Source organism: Camelus dromedarius, chromosome 18 (genome assembly GCF_036321535.1).
Source record: "Camelus dromedarius isolate mCamDro1 chromosome 18, mCamDro1.pat, whole genome shotgun sequence".
NCBI lineage: Eukaryota > Metazoa > Chordata > Mammalia > Artiodactyla > Camelidae > Camelus > Camelus dromedarius.
The window spans coordinates 44165486-44180314 of NC_087453.1; the positions used below are offsets into that span (position 1 = coordinate 44165486).

Here is a 14829-nt window from a genome sequence, read left to right on the forward strand (position 1 = left end):
TCGTGGGCTTCTAACAGAACATACCCCTCCCCTTTATTTATAGACCAGTGTACGTGAATTCATTTGGAAGGAAAAGGTGGCTGGCCACCCTGCCTGCTTCTCTGTGTAACAGGCTCCCCTCTATTGGTCACAGTCCGTCCACAGTCCAAACAGTAAGTATGATCGTCCACGTTCCTCAGAGCTGCTCTCTCCTGAAGTCACTCTGCAAATCTTGCTGACCGATTTCGAACTGAAAGAGACTGCAGTGGCCTAGCCAACCTAGAACTCTGTTCTGCGTATTTCCCCTAAAAACACCACTGAAAATGCAAAAAAAAAAAAAAAAAAGTCCCTTTTTCATATGTGTTTTGCAGAAGCTCTGCAAGAAAGCATGTCTAAAACCACAGAACTATGCGCACACAAACACAGACACGTGCTCACGTACATACATCAGGATCAAAGACTCTCAGCTACACAGTTGGGAAAGTAGAGGGCAAAGCCGGCAAGAGAAGATATGGAGATCTGATCAGCTAAAGATGCTGGAATGGGACGGTAATGGCATGGAAGTGGTTCTCGGTACACACACAGAGGAGGATGGGCAGGCAGAGGGGATGACAGGTTCAGGATATCAGAGAGCGTGTCGGTGGCCAGGCAGGAGTTAAAGATCGATGTCAGCTTGCTGGATGAAGTGTTATATAATTATGGCATGTTGTTGGAAGGAGAATGGATTTGCATGGTCCAGGGCGGGAGCATCTGCTCAGCAGGACACCTCCATGGTCTGGTGTCTGTCCGGAACATCAGGGGGCTCAGGACTCCTGAGTCCCGTCTGACTGACTGCCGGTGACCAACCGGCTGAAGGCACTTTCTCCAGAGCTCATGCTGCCCGAGGTGGAGTGGGTCCGTGAGCGGGCAAGCCGGGTCATGCTGGCAGACGGGATGCAGCCGATTCCCTGCAGAAAGTACCTGAAGGCCTCGGTGAGTTCCCCAGGCTGAACTACTGGGGCAGTCCACCACAGTCTGCCGTCTTCAGCAAAGTTGTATGTACAGGATTCAGGCGAGAATTGCATTCAACCACAGCCTCGACCGCAGGTGAGCTGTCACCCACCACCAATACAGTGGAACACCTCAGTGTCTTTGATTTGTTTTCACTTTGGCCCAAAATGGGTCTTTCAATCTCCAGGTCTCTGTGTCTGTTATAGGAACCCAGGAAGAGCTGTAGATTTTCTTGGTTGATATCTTGGGCAATACACAGTCTGTAGGTTTGAATCAGATCCAGGTTGGCCTGCAATTCTTCCTGCCCAAAGTGATGAGCCAAAATAATGTCCACAACTTTGGTCGTCAAGCCTGAGAGTTTGGAAGCTGCCCAGTCTATCTAGCCTTTGGCACAAGGGTCAACGTTTATGAACACAAGTCCTTCCACAAGCTCTGGGTGATTGAGCGCAAATCTGTTGAGGATGTAAGCTCCAGCTCCAACCCCAATGACGCTTTTCAGATTTAAGTGGGTGAGAACAGAAGGCAGCATCTCAGACAGCTCATCCATTGTGGGGTACTGGTACCCAGTTGGGAAAGGGGGTGCCTTCCTGCTGGCCTGGAGGGTCCACATGACAGAGAGCAAAATGCTGGGTGATCTCCTGCATATCCTCAAAGTTAAAGAATGCACTGAAACAGGGTTTATGATTGAGGCCAGTGTCATGGTATGTCAGAATGACCGGTCTGTTTCCCTTCGGTAGGCCTCTTGAAGCGACGTGGACCATACGGTGTGTTGTTCCTATATAATGTTCCTCTGAATGTGATCCCTTGTTCTCCAGGCTTACAAAGCAACCTGACACCCTATTGGCCCCCAACACACTTCTCCATCCTGGGCTGCCTCTCCCCCTGGCAGTCAAAGTCCTGGAAGTTTCGTGTTCCATTTTTATCATTCAGAAGTGGTTTGATCTCTGTGAGTGGAACATCCTGAAGTTCATCCATGAGGACAGATGAGAGCAGAGGATTCTCAAGAATAAATCAGTAACTCTGAGGCTTGGATACCCACCCTCAGCTCGGCAGCTGTGGCAGCCGGAGTGGGCACAAACTGAGATTTTTAAAACCACATTCCAAGCACATAGCATGGGGGATACACAGAAGCTGCTCAAAAAATACCTACTGAATGAAAGAATGATCAGTCAAGAGATACAGAGCGATTTGCCCAGGGTCACACAGTGAAATAGCAAAGTGTCCCCTCCTCCTCTCTCTGTGCCCTGGAAGCCCTTGTTCGGAGGATGGTGGCGTCCTTGTGGCGCTGACCTCTCCCCCCCCGCGCTGTCAGTGTCTCTGCAGGAGCCTTCTCTCTCCTGCTGGACAGAAGCTCCTCCAGGTCAGGCGTTTGCCGTGTTCCCCTCCCACAGCCTGGGGGTCCCAGGTGAGGGCCCTGCACAGGGCACGAGGTCAACATTGTGTGTTCCCTCTGACGCTGTAGGCTCTGGGCCTTTGCATTGGTGTGTGAGGCTTTGTGTGGTTTCCCTTATTGTGCTGCAGTAGGGTTTTGGTCGCTTTTTGCTCTTGTTGGTGGCTTCTAATTTGTAGCTTCCAAATTGCCATGGGCAAGAAATCAAGAAATCAAAAACCAAAATTGAGTGAGCGCGGGCACCCACATGCACACACATGCACACACACATGCACACACACACACACATACACGGTCAGTTCTTGTTCTCTGTGATAGCTGTGTTCCGCAAAGTTGCTATGAACACTGAACTAGCCAACACCGAACCAGTGCTCCTGGAGGAAATATAGGATTGGGTTCCCACGAGCCTCTGGTCACACCACAGAACAACCCAGAGCCGGGCGGGCAGTCTGAGTCCTGACCATGTGTCCACACCCGCTCCGCCACTCTGCTTTGTAACTTTGTGAGCTGGCAATAAGCCCATTTCAGGCACCTCTTTTGGTCACTTCCGTGTGAACGGGTCCTGATTAACTTACCCACTTAACAAAAAATGCCTCTTGCTGGATTCTGAAAATGAAATACCACCACTGTTGCTTTTCTGCAGTGACAGGAAGCTCTCTGCCTAATCAGGCAGTTTACAAAGATCGCTTTTATGCCGACCACCTTCCTGACACACAAGCATAGGGAAACATTTATTGAGCACCAGCTGTGTACCCGGCAGGGGAGTAGGCTTTGGAGATTGCAAAACAAATACGTCAGCCTAAACCTTCAAAGCTTGCATGGTTTAAACTTTTTTTCAACTACTTTTCTATTTGGAGGATCTTTCTATTTTTAAATTTTTTTTTTGGGAGGGGAGGTAATTGGGTTTCTATTTATTTTTATTTTTGCTATTTTTTAAAAACACCTTTGTTGTGATATGGTTCCATTTATTTATTTTAGTGGGGGTTGAACCCGGGACCTCACGCATGCCAAGCAGCTAAGCACGCGCTCTACCCCTGAGCTCTACCCTCCCCAACCCCGCCTTTCAACTTCTAAAATACTGTAGGTAAGTTATAAGGGAAAACAATTTCATTCTTGCTGTTTGTGTCCTTATTTTACTTCGCTACTGCTATGCTCGCGCTGCATGAAAACAAGCACAGAGTCTCGGGAGCACGTAACACGAGGCTTGCACGTGCGCTGGGGCGGCTCTGAGGATCCCGGCTGGGCTCACTTTCAAGCCTGGGGTTGACCAGGGTTTGGCTGATCGAGCCTGGACTTGGCCGGGCAGCTCTGTTTCTTGCCGGTGGGCTGCCTGGCTCAGCCTCAAGCTACAATGGTTGGTGTCTGTGTTCCACTTCTTTCTCTACCCCTTAGGCCAGTGGGCCAGCCACTGGGGTCTTCTCAGGGTCAGAGCTGAAGCCTCCTAAGGCACAGGCTCACATCCACCTTATCCTCTTGGCTGAAGCAAGTCACACGGACAAGCCCAAAGTCAAGGGGCCAGGGAAAGAATCTTCTTTAGTGGGAGAGATTGCGAAGGCTTAGCGCAAAGGACGTGACTATAGAGAGGGGGCAGAATTGGGGCCAATAGTGCAACCTAATGTCCTCATCCACTGGTCTTAGATCTGCCCTCTAGAATCCACGCCACCTTATGAGACAGACTCACTTACTCAACGGTGGCTTCTATTTCTGCTACGGGGTTGTCCCTCAAATGAACTCGGAGATATTGCATGGCTCCCTGTTTCTTCAAATGGGGAGCCTGGCAGGAGCCACCTGTCTGTGGAAGGGCCCAGAGAACTGTCGTTGAATCTTCATGACCTGCTTTTATCATGAGCCCCCTGGAGGTAGGGCTCTGCATCACTCCAAGCTGCATTCTGCAAATCGCTAAGTTCCTGAGAGGCCAATATTCACGGCAATGCATTAGGTATGAGGTTATCTTGAAACTGTGTACTTGTTTCCAAAGCCACCCTGAGAAATGTCTGCATCAGGCTAATTTTGCTTGTTCCTTTGTTTGGACTGCGTTTTGGTAATAGGATTGGACAGGCTACACGATTTCCCTTTCAGCCTTGCTAGGGAGAGATTGATTTTCTCAAAGTGAAGTTTAAGGCATCCCTTTATTACACACATGAAACTGCTTAGGTCAGGAAGGCTGCAAGAAGGAGCAGTGGTGTGCTGATCAGTGTTCCACAACCAGCTCTCTGGAACAAGAAGCCCTGGCTGGTAGTATCTGCCATTTCCATGGTACGAACACGTCCACGATGGTTGATTTCAAGCTGCCAACATGCGGCTGTCTGACCACAGCCTTGGGAGGAGACATGCCTGAATGACCTGCTCTGCCCTCCGCAGTGCTGTTGAGATGGAAAAATGGATTCATTTCCTGGGTGTTCCTCGGGAAAGGCAGGTGGCTTGTGTCCTGTGTAGACTTTCTTAGAAGTCAAAGTCAGCACCAAAGGAGTCAGGATGCACCGGGAACACCGACAAAAAGGGCTTTCTCTGGGAGGCGGTTGTTTATTTTTTTAATTCATTTATTTTTGAGGGTTTTTTTTAAATTTACAATGTTGTGTTAGTTTCTGGTCTACAGCATAGTGATTCAGTTATGTATATATGTGTATATATACATATTCTTTTTCATATTCCTTTTTATTATAGGTTACTACAAGCCATCAAATATAGTTCTCTGTGCTGTACAGTAGGACCTTGTTGTTTATCTATTCTGTACATAGCAGTTTGTATCAGCCAATCCCAAACTCCCAATTTATCCCGCCCTCCTCCCTTTCCCCCTGGTAACCATAAGTTTGTTTTCTATGAGTCTCTTTCTGTTTTTGTAAATAAATTCATCTGCGTTACTTTCTACGATTCCACGTATAAGTGATATCATATGACATTTATCTTTCCCTGTCTGACTTACTTCACTTGGTATGATAACCTCTAGGTGCATCCATGTTGCTGCAAATGGCATTATTTCATTCTTTTTGATGGCTGAATAGTATTCCACTGTATATATGAGATGCAGCTGTTTAAAAGTGATAATAACACTGGCTACTTTTTTCCTGGTGCCACCACACCATGCACTTTTCTCAGTACTTAATATGCATTCACACAAGAACTCCATACCACAATGCTGTGAGGTAGGTTCTGTTGGAGAATCGGAGACACAAATAGTTAAACGGTGTGTCTTGGGCCACACTAATGAAGTTGAGACTGAGATTGGAGCCTGTTGGAGGTGCCTGTTGGAGTCATGAAGCTCTCCTGACACCTGCTCCAGACCTGGGGAGTTAAGTTGGGACCAAGAGCTCTGCCTGCCCAGCCCTGGACTGTGTCCTCTGTCCAGTTACCCTGGTCTGTCTTCATTTGGCAAATGAGAGCTTCCCCTGCAAGATGCAGGAACAAGAACGGCCTTCTCCAAGGATGAGCGTGCCTCTGCCTGCCTGGGCTGTGACTCCTACCTGTGGCCCAATCATAGGCTCCACCCAGTGATGGGCAAACCGGACCTGTGCCAGCTCACAAGAGCAGTTCGGTGGGTCTCTGAGAGCTTGGCAAGCCATTATTAAAAATTAACTTATATAAACTTAAATTAAATATACTATGATAAAGGGAATGAGCACTCGTCACTTCTCAATTATTTCACTGTCACCTGTGCTGTTGGGGTGATTGATGTCTGTTAAGCCACATGGTGGAAATACCCCTCTTGTGGCGGCCCCTGTCCCCTCTTCCCACACCACATTTGGTGACGTCATGTTGGCATCTTGAAGTTGGACATGGTGGTGATATTTACACCATGGAAATAAACAAAATCTGCAGAACAGGGCTTGGCTTGCTGTTCCGTTGATTGGCCAGACTTGACAAAGTGATGGAGAAAATATTAACAAGACAGACTAAACATAAAAGCATGCCCTGTCAGTAATTGCTCCATTGTGAACAGCGCAAAACTTAGAAAGCCACTTTTCCAATATTTGAAAACTGTTATTTGCTTCAGCAAAGAAGTTGCTTACATCACTGATAAACAAGTGGCATTTAAACATGTAGCTTTGTATCACATTTATCTTACTCATTCATGTGAACAAAAACATCAGCTGGCATGCGTCAGCTGCAAGCACAGGTTGGTTGCAGATACAAGAGTTAGACAAAAATCAATGAAAGCAGCTTTCATTTCTCAGATGGAGGAACGAGGATCAGATTTACCCTCCTGCCTGAAACTTTTTAAAAAAATGGATAGAATATATGGAAAATGGTGTCAAGACATGGGACACCAAGAATTGAAGGACAGTGGGAAACAGGAAACAAGGTGAGATCCATGGTTACCCCCAGCTCACCGTCTGGAGAGAATTTCAAAGCATCAAAACAGAAGAAGGGGCTAGTTGGAGGGGTGGGGGACAAACAGAACCTGGTGGGCTCCCTGAGTTGAGGACATGGAGCTGGAAGTCTGGAGAGGCCAAGGTGGCCAAGAGAAGAGAGGGCGGCTCAGTGGGAACAGTCCAGAAACCTTCAGAGAGTGTCCTTCCAGGATTCTGCTGATGACCGATCGGCCCAATAGCTGTACATTACCTGGTTTTACTTGGCTCAGGTTAGAGCCTGCAGGGCTGTGCACGCAAAATGGTTACAGACTCTCCACATCGGAATAGAGGATGAGGACAGAGACATGTGTGGTTTGAGACTGGATGCCTCCCTGCACATTGTAAAATACGGTAGATTACATTTATGTATCAGTCCACATCCTTTCAAGTAATTCACCTGGACAATGAAAAAGCCAGACTTGATTTATTTACAGCACACTTGGGATGCAGGGTCATTAAAGGAGAGAGGTTGGGTGGCAGCGCTTCACGGTGTGCCAACACCTGATGGAAATCTTTCACCTGCATATGCAAGGTGCAGGTGTCTGTCAGCCCGGGCCAGGCAGCTGGCGCTGGGGTTGCCGTGCCTCTGGAGTCAGAGTCGTGGGCGTGCTGGAGAGCATTATTATTTCTCCGTGGTACCTACTTCAAAGCATGTATTGAGATGATCAGTGATGGAGTTAGTGCTCTAACCATCCTGCTGGCTGGCCGGGTGGAATGGATGGTGCGACGTGCCCACCCAGGTTGGGGGTGCAGAGTCCCCGTGCTGAATCCTCTGAGCATGAGAGGGAGAGAGTTGGCCTTTGTGTCACTCTGAGTTCCTGACTGCTAGAAATTATGCTTATACAATGCCTCTAAATTCCGGTCACCAGATGTGTGTGTAAAGCCACAGAGACACACAAAGACTATAAATCCTGCTGCTACTGAAGCATCTCTTTTCTGGACTGTGTGTCAATGGTGCCATGTGCCTTTCCACACATCTCTCACTTAATAGGGGCCAGGGGTGGCTTCAGATGAAAATGCAGGCTCAGAGGCAAAGCTATTTCCCAAGATCTCCCCAGAGCTCCCAGGGATGTCTGTCTTACTGCAAAACTTGCATTTTAACTTTCACGGTACATAACGGTTCTTGAGGAACAAAACTATAACCTGTATTCTTTGGGTAGTGCTTTACTGTCCAACATTTACACCTTTGATTTAATCATTTGCATGCTCAAAGCCATCATGTTGCACAGGGATTTTTAACCCCATTGTACAGGTGGGGAAAATGGGCTTTGGGCAGTTTGTCTGTTTTGTCCATTTGGGGGCTCATGGGACGTGGCAGAGATGGAATCAAAATTCTGGTGTTTTTCAGTATGGAGATTCCTTAAAAACCTAAAAATAGACTTACCGTATGATCCAGCAATCCCACTCCTGGGCATGTATCAGGAGGGAACCCTAATTTGAAAAGATACATGCACTCCAATGTTCATAGCAGCACTATTTACAATAGCCAAGACATGGGAACAATCTAAGTGTCTGGATAAAGAAGTTGTGATTATACATACACACACACACACACACACTATACATATACATACACACACACACATATATACCACAATGGAATACTACTCAGCCATAAAAAAGAATAAACTAATGCCATTTGCTGCAACATGAATATACCTGGAGATTGTCATTCTAAGTGAAGCAAGCCAGAAAGAGAAAGAAAAATACCATATGATATCATTTATATGTGGAATCTATAAACAATGACACAAATTAACTTATTTATGAAACAGAAACAGACTCACAGATGTAGAAAACAAACTTATGGTTACCAGGGGGGAAAAGGAGTGGGAAGAGTTAAACTGAGAGTTCGAGATTTGCAGATGCTAATTACTATATATAAAGTAGATAAACAACAAAGTCCTACTGTAGAGCACAGGGAACTATATTCAATACCTTGTAGTGACCTATAATGAAGAAGAATATGAAAACGAATATACGTATGTATGCATGTGAGTGAGACATTATGCTGTGCACCAGAAATTGAAGTAACATTGTAGACTGACTATACTTCAATAAAAAAATTTTTAAAAATCTCTGGTGTTTTTGCACTAAATCCTAATCTCTTCTCTCTCTATCACAAGAAGAGAGTGTTGTTATGTGAAAGACCAGGCTGAGTTGAGTTTGGTGGTGTTTATTCAGAAGAACATTGATATGCAAAGTTGTTCTTGGCAGCAGTTGGAGGGTGGGGAGAGGTTACTTCAAAGCTCAGCAGTGCTGTTGCCACTTCAATGAGCCATTTGAAAAGGTCCCTTATCTTACACCATATGCAAATATCAACTCAGAATGGACTAAAGACTTAAATGTAAGACCTAAAACTGTGAAGCTCCTAGAAGGAAACATAGGGAGAAAACTTCATGACGTTGGTCTTGGCAATGATTTCGTGGAGATTACACCAAAAGCAGGGGAACAAAAACAAAAATTAACAAGTGGGATGACATCTAACTGAAAAGCTTCTCTACAGCAAAGGAAATGAGAAGTGAGAAGGTGGCCTACAGAACGGGAGAAGCTATGTGCAGACCACGTGACCGGTAAGGGGTGAATATCAAAATAGATTTAAAACCTTAGGCAAATCAACAACAAAAAACCTAATAACCTGACTAAAATATGAGCAAAGATCTTGAATAATCATTTCTCCAAAGAAGACATACAAATAGCCAGCAAGTACATGCAGAGATGCTCAGAGTCACTAATCATCAGAGAAATGAAAATGAAAACCAGCAGTGGGGGACCGCCCCCACCTCTTAGGGTGGCTATTACTGAAAAAAAACAAAATAAACAGAAGACAGCAAATGCTGGTGAAGGTGTGGAGAAACTGGAACTCTTGGACCCCACTGGTAAGAGTGAAAAATGGTGCAAGTATTACAGAGAACAGTATGGAGTTTCCTCAAAAAATTAAAAATAGAATTCCATATGATTCAGCATTCCCACTTCTGAGTATTTATTCAGAAGAATGGAAATGAGGAATTCAAAGAGATGCAGGCATTACTCATTTCATTGTGCTTCAGAAATACTGTATTTTTGTTATAAATTGAAGGTTTGTGGCAAACTTGCATCAAGCAAGTCTATCGGCACCATTTTTCCAATAGCATTATTTTTAATTAAGTTATGCACATATTGTGTTTTCAGACATAATGCTATTGCACACTTGGTAGTATAGTGTAAACAGAACTTTTATATACACTGAGAAACCAAAAAATTCACGTGGCTCCCTTTACTGTGATATCCACTTTATTTCAACCCCCCATTTATTGCTGTGGTCTGAACCTGAGCGGCAGGATCTGGGGGTCCGCCCGTGTTAACACTCTCATGTTCACTGCAGCATGATTCACAACCTGAGATGTGGAAGCAGCCTCAATGTCCACAGTCAGATAAACGGGTAAAGAAAACGCATTGTTATACATCCAATGGAATAGTATTCAGCCTTAAAAAAGAAGGAAATTCTGCAGTATGTAACAACCTGGACCTGAGGGACTTTGTGCTCAGTGAAATAAGCCAGTCACAGAAGACAAATACATGATTCTGTTTATATGACGCATCTCTAATCGTCAAATTTATAAAACGGAAGGCTAGAGTTGCGGTTACAGGAGCTGGGGGAGAGAGAAATGGGGAGTTATTATTCAACAGGCATGAAGTTTTAGTTAAGGAAGGCGAATAAACACTTAGAGGTGTGCTCCGCAGCCCTGTACTGCAGTCAGCAATAATGTGTCGTGCACTCAAAATATAAGAGGACAGAGCTCATGTTAAGGGTTCCTACTACAATAACATTCTTTTTTTTAATGAAAAAAGAAAGACAAAAACCACTTGATTTTTTAGAACAACGTTAGAATGAAAAAAAGTAAAACAGAACAAAACAAAAAGGGGGCGGGGGACAAAGGACTCACGCTCAGGTCTGAGTTACAGTCCCATTAGGCCCCTGTGGGCTGGGTGATTTGAAGCAACTCACTTAACCTCTCTGACCCTCAGTTTTTCACCTGCCAGTTGGGAATAACCCTGCTGCACAGTTTATTGTGAGGTTTAAATGAGATGACCTGTGAGATAAAGCATTCAGGTCGAGCAGGTTCACGGGGCCAGGGAGAGCCTTCGGGCAGAGTCACTTGTCTCGTGCGTGGTGGGTGCTGAGGGGACGCGGCGGGGCACCAGCTGCTGGCAGTACCTGGTACAACTTCGCTTACCTACCCCTCTTAGGTGATGCGGATTGTGGGGGCCGGTTCCTAGGGGTGTGGAATCCTGGGGAAAAACTAGGCTCCTGCAGAGCTGGCAGGTGTGGGCGTGGAGGCGTCGTCACGGGGGGGGGGGGTCAGCGCCAGTGTGGCCCGGCCACCCCCCTAGAGGGCTGAGCCTGCGGGACCGCACCTCGGTGGGGCTGCGCTGTGCTTGGAGCGCCCTCCTTTCCCGGTCAACATAATGCACGGACTTGCCCAGTAAACACCGTTCAGCACCGGACTTCATGTTACCCTTCTGCGTTATCAACGTGGTCCTTCGTTATTTTAAAGAGTGAAATTACGCAGTTAAAATTTTATTTGTAGAATTTTGCAACTCTGAGGTATTGAAAAATCTGAATAGAGAATCCCAGCTCTTTTAAGTCAAAAGAAATCAAACTTCAGGTTTAAAGAGTACAATTGAAACACTTTCCCCTTTAACTGGCCTCGTGCCCCTACACAAACACGTCAGGGGCACCTACAACCGGTCAGGGAGACTGAGGCGCCACCACGGGACGTTCTGGGCATTAGGGTCCCCGAGCCCCGGCTGTGGTGACGACGGACTCCCCGGTGTCCTCGGGAAAGACAAGGTAGCCCCGAATCTAGGGAAAGGGGCTTAGGATTACCGGCTGTTCAGTGTCCATTTCTTTCTTAACTTTTACATTTTATAAGTAAACACATGCAAAATAATTTTTGTAAAAAGGAAGAGTCACAAATGTACGAGATCCTGCGCTCGCCACCCAGCTTAGGGGGTGAAACAGTAACAGTTTCCCTGAAGCCCTTTGGGCCTTCCCTCTGGTCTCGGCCCCTCCCAGGGGTAATCACCACCTTGGGTCTTCTGTTTATTCCAACTTTGCTTTTATTTATAGCTCTGCTACATGTGTAAGCATCCCTGACCAACGTGTTTCATTCTGCCTCACGCTTTCCCTTCAGAGGTTCACGCATACTCTCCGTGTTCTCCTGGGACTTGCTTTTTCCTCAACATGATCCTTCTGAGATGCTTGTATTTTGTTTGGAGTTCACGCCTTTGCATTACCCTGTAGTTGTCCGTTGGGTGACTATCCACCTAGCAGCGAACTTTATGGTTTCTATTTGTCCTGTTTTTCTCTTTTCTCCATTTTCCTGGATTCTTTCCCCTTTCTCTCTTTCTCTCTTCCTCCCTTCCTCTCTTTTCTTTCTTTCTTCTTCCTTTTCTTTCTCTTTATCTCTCTTTCTCTCTCTTTCTTTCTCTTCTTCTTTCTTTGTTTCCTTCTTTCTTTCTTCTCCTTCAGTTGGTTTGGAGGTTTTGCACTTCATTTTTAACCTCTGTGACTTTCTCTTTTTCCATCAACTAAAAAAGTCCCTCTGCTTTTACGGGCTCCTGTGATGGGATCGGGCCTACCTGGATAATTCCCTATCTCAAGGTCAGCTGTGCCTTGTAATATGACGTGACCGTGGAAGCGACACCTTGTCATATGCACGGGTCCCCTGGGTCAGGGCAGAACACCTTTGGGGAGTCACATTAGACATCGTTCCACAGCTTGTGACTTTCTGATTACTAGAGCTGGCAGAAATGCCCCTCCGTGACTCTTGAGGCTGGGTGACAAGAGGTGGCCCAGCCTTCCGCCTTGTGTGCTGGAAAACTGTTGCGTCGAGCCCTGGAGCGCCAGGAAGTCAACTACCCTGAGGCTGCCATGCTGTGAGGAAGCCAGGCCACACACAGGGCTCACAGGGGGCCCTCTGGCCGCCAGTGCCCAATTCTGAGGCATCCCAGCCAGGCCCAGACCTGGGGGGGAGCCGGTCTGGCTGTGAAGCCTCCCCAAGTCCTCAATCTTCCCAGTGGAGGTTCTGGACATAGCAGAGCAGGAACGAGCCAGCCCTTTGTGCCCCGAGCACAATGAAGTGAGTGTCCTGGTCTCTACTTTGGGGGTAATGTGTTCTGCGGCAGTGGTAACTCAGGCACATCTAAAGGTAGAAAAAAAATCCAAAATTTCTCCCTGACTTTTATTAAAGGGCTGGGTGGGAGAGGGGTGGCACTGCGAATCCCATACCCCTTACCCAGGAGCTAATATGATGGAAAACACAGATTTAAATATTATCTAAATATTCGGTATTTACACCTTCGTGCGCCCAACACTAGGCGGGGTCCGGGGGCACAAGTGCCAGGGAGCCTCCCTCCCCTCCTGAAGCCTGGAGGCCAAAGAGGACGAACCAACGGTGAAAACCCAGAGCCGTCAGTATTCAGGATCAGTCCAGAGGGTGACGACTGGCGCAGAGAAGGGCGCGCAGCCCCGAGCCGCGGAGGGGAGGCCCTGCCGACTGGGCGGGAGTGGAGGGGGCGGAGAGGCCGCTGGAGCCCGACCGCCCTGCCGTCACCCTCGCTGCCGGGTGTGAGTCCGTCCTTCCCGTCCCAGGGTGGTCCCTGCGTTAGGACACACATTTCACATTTGCTGATGTGTGACTTCGTCTGCAGAAACGCTGGGAAGATGCGGGGCACGGCCCCCCGCCCGCGCGGGCTCCCCCCCCTCCCCGCCTCCTCCCCCATCACCACCCCCAGGGCTCAGGGCCGGGGTGCAGCCGCGCCCCGCGCCCCTCGTGGTCAGCGTGGGTCCCATTCCAGACCCTCCTTCCATCCCACGCACAGTACCCGCAAGCTGCTGCCCTCCCCACGTCCACTTCCGCGGGCCTGTTTCAAGGGGAAGGGACACAGTTACTGTCATACGTAAGTATTTCTCAACCGCTTACCTCTGTAAAACTGCACTACCATTTTTATTCTGTCCCGATATTTAAAATTCTTTATTGGGTTCCCATCTTTTTAAATGCATCGCTGATATTTTGAGGGCTCTGCCCGTACGCCCGATCCCCCTGTGAGCCCGTGGTTTGGGTGGCATGACTTTGCACAGCGCCCTGAGTTGCAGGAAGACACCGGCCGCGATGCAGCAAGACTGACTGTACCGGAGGGACTGCACGCGGTCCTGTGGGTCCCAGGCAGCAAGTCCGCCGTCCCAGAGGCCGAGACCGGCTGCTTGTGCCTGAGGAGCAGGGTGACCGCCCGGCATGACAGAGGGGGACCCAAGGAGATAAGGGGGCAACAGCCAGAAGGGCTGGGCCAATTGGGGCCGTATGGTCCATAGCAAGGAGTTCGGATGGGACAAACAGAGCATCGGCCTCATTACTGACGGAGCTGGGCCCGAGGGGCGCGGGGGAGGGGAAGGGAGACCCGCAGCTGCGCTCCCCCCGCGCTGCCCCTGTGGGCCGGGGAGTGCAAGGCGCTCCGGGAAGCAGCGGGAGTGGAATGGGTTTCCTCCAACAGCTTAAGTTCACTTTTTTTTTTGGCCTTGCACCAGCGCCCAGCAAAGTGCTCAGGGGTGCCTAGGAGAAATGTGGCCTTCCTCCTGGGTGACGTCCTCACCATTACCTGGTCCCACCTCCACTCACTTACGCTCATGATGGCAGCGCCAGGATGGAAACCAAATCAAATTTTTGATTGATTGACTGGCAGTGAATGAAGGCACAAGTTTTCAGTTTCCTAGGGGGAGCAATGCCTTACATTCCTAAATTTTTAAATAATACCCACAGTGAAGGGATTTGAAGAACCTGTGTTTCTTGCTACCAGTACCTGTTCATAAGTGTTGGGAACTTCTTTGGCTGCAGAGGAGAAATTTTCCATGTGACGTTTCCACTCAGCAGTGTTCGCGTCCTTGACTTTCTAATGGGCTCAAGGGCAAGAGTCGTGCAGTTGTCTTTCATCTCCCTTCGATTGGAAGTCTTTTCCCATCACCAGGACGAGGTCTCAGCAGGGCTGGGGTGGAAGGAGTGGAGGAAGCCAGCTGAGCTGCGGCTGGTTGAGGAGACGTGAAGCAGATCCGTTCTGTGGGGGTTGGGGGGTGGTGAACTA

At 48.0% G+C, this 14829-nt stretch overlaps 1 pseudogene; it reads right to left on the reverse strand.

The window, feature by feature from the left end:
* Positions 1-627: 627 nt before the first annotated feature.
* On the reverse strand, positions 628-1996 carry LOC105101669 (protein NDRG3-like; annotated as a pseudogene).
* Positions 1997-14829: the final 12833 nt, after the last annotated feature.